A 6,000-nucleotide genomic window follows, 5' to 3' on the forward strand; every position below is an offset into this window, starting at 1 on the left:
ATGGAAGAAGCAATTCAAACAAGTATTTGGATTACAGAAGTTAGAGATTGTCCTCAACTGATATATGTATCTGGTTGAATTTATTAATTACTGTTCTGCCAATAAGCCATGGGTAACATTTTCACTGCACTTTGGGTTGGTCCAGCTCTCCCTTGTGATGAACGGAATTAAGTCTCATCCCATTGTGTTTTCATCCTACCCTCTTTCCCGTGCATGCAAACGAATGCACATTCCATCCCCCTGTGGTTTGTTTTGCCACCAGAGATTGCAGAACCAACAGTGCACAACTGAGGACACCGTGATAAGCTGCTGCTTGGGAGCATCTTTTGGAAAGGGGAACCCCCCCAGGCACCAAAGGCCAAAAAGAGAGGCAAAGAGCATCCCCTCCTTTCTGTGGGTACCTCTCCACTGCTGAATGTCAATGCCACAGAGGTGGCTCAGTGCGAAGGGTGGGAAGAAGTCAGTGAGACTCCTGTGCATGTCAGCATGGACTGCATTGGACTTTTATGCTGCAAGCGGTGTGAGAGGCATTCACAAAGGCATGGTAGAGGAGATTTCCCATGCACTCATACAGCTGTTCAGGAACACTGTGAACAATATAGAATACCTCAGACCTGGGGAAGACCTCTCACTTTCTTTGGAATCCCTTGCTCTGCACCTTGAAAGACAGACTCTCTCTTAGGTAAAAAAAAGACTAAAACCTTCATGGAAAGCTAAAGGATGACAATCCCACAATTGCCCACAATCCGCAAGTCAGCAGGGAAATGTTCTGCCTCTTACTTTGGGTGTAGAGAACATTTAGCATTGATTTGCTCTTGTTGACTGTACTTGGCAAACCCTGTCAGACTGGTCAGTCCTAGATCTGAGAAAGGTCAAGAGCAGCCGGTATTAAATCTCCCTCAAATCATAGCAGAATTACTGTGCTCTGATACGCAGATGTACAACCAACCAAAACAAAACCTACTGATGCCCCCAACTCAAGACTACACAGTGTTAAATTCAAGCTTTAAAAGGATTTATACATATTGAAAAAGACTCTCTAGAGGGAACTGCAATGCCTAAAAGCACCTTAAGTGGAGACTATTAGACCTAGCTAACCAGAGCAGCTCAGGCCAGCTGATTGTGACCTGAAGTGTTTTACTGCCTGTAGGTCAAAAGGGTTGGTTGTTTTTTTTTTCTTTTTTGTTTTTTCAGAAAGAAGCATCTGGCCCTGCAGAGGCAGTGCAGTCATCTCTACCAGGCTAAGTGGCAAAAATTCGATTGCCAGAGTCCCCAACAGAGCAAGTAAGCCTGGCAGGTTGGGCTTGCCAAAAGCACTCAGCACTGGCACAGCCTGCTTGCAAGGGAAATGTTCCCACCGTTTGAATAGGAATTAAAATATAAAAAACAATGCTGAAGGGAGCAGCCTGCTCTGGCACTTTCTCCTGAGCTATGCTGCAAATATTTTCCCTAAATGTACAGGCACAGAAGAATGGCCAGCTACTGTCTGGCAAACATGCCCAGCCACTGTGTTTGGCACAGGACAGCCCAGTCTCAAAGGCCACATTTCTGCACAGACATGTGGGATACAAATGAGTGTTCCCCAGCTCTCAGATTTAGAAGCAAGGGGAGAAATTCATGGCACGTAATTTCAGCAACACAATTTTACCTGCCTTTGACTCTCAGTAAAATCTCGATACTGACCGTTTAACTTCCAACATTTTAGGGTTGTCATTACAGCTTTTGGGGGTGTTTTGAGGTGTTTTTCTTGCAATCTCTGCCCATGCGTGCTTTTAAGCCACCTCAGAAAGATGAGGGTCACTGGTCAAGCAATTCAGCTGGAAGAGCTGGCAGTATGGGACCAGCCTCAGAAGGTATCTGAAGATTTTTTGAAAGTCTTGAAGTCATTTAATCTCATGTCCCTGAATGCATAAGCATATAAAACCCTGTGGTAGTTTAACCTTCTCTGGATGCCAGGTGTCCCCCAAACTGCTCTATCCATGACTTCCTCAGCAGGAAGAGATAGGGATAAAAATAAGATGGAAAAATCCACCCCAAACTCTGGGGTCAAGATAAAGGCAGTGTAATACAGCAAAAGGCCACACGCAGAAGCAAAGCTCAGCAGTAGCCAAATCACTGGTGTGTTATCAACACTTTGCTGGCTACTGATACACAGCCCCCGCTATATGAGGGCTGCTGTGGGAAAAATTAACTCCATCTCAGCCATAACCAATACAATCTTCACCCCCTTTTCCATACCATTTGTGTCATGCTTAAGTCCCACATACTTTAATACATACATATTTTTTATAAGCATTCCGATTTTATTGAATGCTTATATAATATATATATATGCATGTATTAAATGTTAATTCTCATTAACTGCTATCCTCAGTCCTCCATAGGTGGATGTTACTGTTTCTTTCCATGGACTTCCTCTGCCACTCCAGATGTTCATGAACAGGCTATGACTTGGGCCCAATCTTCCATCAGGATGGGTGCTCAGGAGAAACAGTATGCTCAGTTGCTGGGCACCAGCTTTGGTGTGGATCATTGTTGCACTCATCTGGCTCTTTGTGAAACCAGCTCTTCATTGGCTTCATTCCTGCCACATTACTTCTTACAACACACAACTCACATCACAGATTTTTTTTTTTCTCCAACATTAAATCTCCTTGAGGCACACACTTGGTCTCTCCATCCTTCTGCTTTACCCAACAAGGACCCACACCCAGGTCCTTGAGCAAAGACAATCCCAGGAATGATTTTGCTTTTTCTCCTGGGAGGAGTAACCAACACCGCCTTCTCCAGCCAATTCCCTACATGCACTACAGGGACCTTATCTCCTACCACAGTATGTAGTAGTCTTGTTTGGGCAGAACCAGGGTGTGTTAACCAGATCCTCTGGTGTTAATCAGCCAAGTGGCTTCTGCTAAATTTGCATTCCAGGTGCTCTCATGCCTCATTGGCCAATGCCTTAACATAGGCTTTAACAGTCCATTATATCTCCTTATCTTTCCAGAGGCTTGTGAGTGATAGGGCATGTGTCACACTCGCTCAATGCCATGTATCTTTGTCCAGGAGTTTATGAGGTTATTCTGGAAATGAGACCTGTTGTCTGATTTATTTTCTTTTCCTAGGGTACCATGTTGTCATGAAATTTGCCTTTCAAGGTCTATGATAGTGTTTCAGGCAGTGACATGGTTTACATGCAGTTACATGGTATGTCTCCATGCAACCAGTAGTTGCTTGCACTATAAAAGTATGTAGCACTTGCCTTGGTATATTTGTGGCAGTGGCCCAATTTAGTCAATGTGCCAAGCCTCACCACATGGAAACCCCAGCCACCACCCTCTATTCCAGGCAGATTTCACTCATGTCACTTGCTTCATTACAGCACATATTGCACATTCATAAGTTACTTATGGTCAGGTCCACAACTTAATCATGAGCCCATCTGGATGTTGCATCTCTCCCTAGAAGTTTTGATGTTCCATTGTCCTATAGAGCTACAAAAAACTCACCATTATGCTTCCAGTCCAGGTGCACCTGGGCTACTTCAATTTTAGCAACCCTGTCTACCAGTACATTGTTTTGATGATCTTCAGTGGTTTGGTATGTGAACATTGACATGACACACCTTTAAAGCCATGTTTTCTTCCTGGTCAGCAATGTCCTGCTACAAAGCAGCACCTCTGATGGGTTTACCCTTGTGCTGCCAAACTGGTCCTCTTCCATTGCTGTAGCAACCCAGGGGCTTACTGCCTCAGTCCACATTTCAGTATCACCCAAATTGTCTTCTGTTAAACCAGAATGACACCAAATTCCACAAAACCCATAATATGCCAACAGTATTAATTATTATTAATTATTATTGATAATAAATTGCTCACATAAGGATGAACAAGGCACTTTTTTATAGCTGCATTTAAAATCTGTGGCTATGGATTTCAGTCTTGAGCCCTCTGGGAGGGTTCTCACCAACAAGGGCAGAAAAGATAAAATTAAGATAGGCTCTAAGCCAATTAAGCAGATTGCTTACTACTCTTAGGAATGCAAGCTCACCACAGAAAATGCCCAGGGACACTGTCCCCCCACAGCTAGTTTGTTTTTTCCTACAGTGTTTATTATGGGCCTCCAGCAGACTCTAAAAATCCTATCTTGATAGGCAAGGCAACCGAACTGGTCTTCTGTTCGTGACAAGTAGGAATCAAACACCGTTCTCCACCGTCAGCAAAACCATACATTCCCAGTCCAGATAATTCAATCAATAGAATCTCTCCTTTTCATCCCAGCCCTCCTGTCATCCTTCCTTTGCCTCCTTGCCCTCCTCCCAATTAATTCCTATGTGTTAATACCATCTAAGAGTGCTTAGTGAGAAGAGGATCTGCTTGCTATGCAGGTGCAAGTTTTCAGCACCACAGCACAACAGCAATACCACCCCCTCCTGCCCTTCTCAGGGCTTCTCTTTGTCAACCACTTTGTCTTTTTCTTCCTTTTCAGCTCCGTGCTGAACAACCCCATGGAGCTAATCTGATTATGCTAATTTGTACTTCATGAAGCCAAAGACTGTAAGGGGATCTGTGGAGGGTGAGTTGGACTGGAGATGAGGGTGGTGAGTACAGGAGAGAGGGTATGGGAGGGGGTAGCACAGACAATGGGTTCAAGTCAGTTAACAAAAAAAGCCATCTGTATTGTCAAAGAAAGCACACTCTGGGTAACCCCTTGCTGCTCTTGACAATTTAGAGTGTCCCAAACTAGCCTGTGCTGCTGAGCAGAAAAGGGAGCACAGAGAATATGCAATGAGGGGGCACAATGAGAAGTCTGTTTCCTGTTGAACATTGCTTTTCCTTTCTCCTTAACTAATCCTTCCCAGAATCTAGTAGTTGAAGTATGGTCTGCAAATTGTTCATCAGGTGGTAGCTATGGCACTAGACAGCTTCTGAGCATATACAACCGTATCTGTCCAATTAGATTAATACTACACTTGAAGTTTATTGTATAATGGGCAGTGACTTTGCAGAAACACACACAACTCTAAATATGGACACTCGCTGTGTAGGAACTGAATGCCTCCCCAACCTGGTGTTACCAACATTGCTACAGCTGGAATTGGTCAAGGAACAGTCCTGAGAGGAAATGCAAAAGGTATGGAGAAAATTGTTTTCAAGATTAAAGCAACTCTATTGTAGAGTTTCAGCAATCACAGAACTGTTCACATTGGTTAGGACCTTCTGGGACCATGCGATCCAACCCCCCGACTCAAGACATGCTACCTAGAGGTGGCTGCTCAGGACTATGCCCCATCAGACTTTGAGTATTTCCACAGATGGAGAGTCCTCAGCCTCTCTGGAAACTGATTCCCATGTTTGCCCACCATTGTATTGAAACATCTTTTTACTGTGTTCAGATGGACTTTTATGTTTTTTAATTTGTGTCCATTGCCTATTGTCCTGTCAGTGGGCACCACTGAGGAGAGTCTTACTCCCTACATCATTCCCTCCCAAGACATACTGGTACACACTGAGCTGAACAGTCTTTCCTCCTAGGAAAGATATTCCAGTCCTTCAATCATCCTTGTGGCCTTACACTGAACTTGCTCCTGCAAGTCCATGTCTCTCATACTTGGAAGGCTGATCTAGACACAGTACTCCAGATGTGGCCTCATTAGTGATAAAGAGAGAGAAAGGATCACTTCCCTTGACCTGCTTTCAGGACTCCAATTGCTCCTTAGGATACTGGAATCAGTGTAGGGTCAAGACAATGTGTTGGTTTGAGATGTTTTCCAGGATGGTGTGAGCGAGCACAACTCTGCCACTGCCTCTGCTGAGTTTAAATAGTCTCAAAACAGGAGTATATTTACAGTTTGTCCTTCAAACTGGAAATTATTGGAAGGAGGCACCTTGTTTCAACGCGTAATGAAGGCAATATCTATACGTACATGCCTGCAGAGATGACAAGAGAGGGAAGGAGGTCTGACAGCACTTCCAACAAGAGATGGCCAGAACTTGCTGTCCCTAA

This window comes from Gallinula chloropus, assembly GCF_964237585.1.
Source record: "Gallinula chloropus genome assembly, chromosome: Z".
NCBI classification, from domain to species: Eukaryota; Metazoa; Chordata; class Aves; order Gruiformes; family Rallidae; genus Gallinula; species Gallinula chloropus.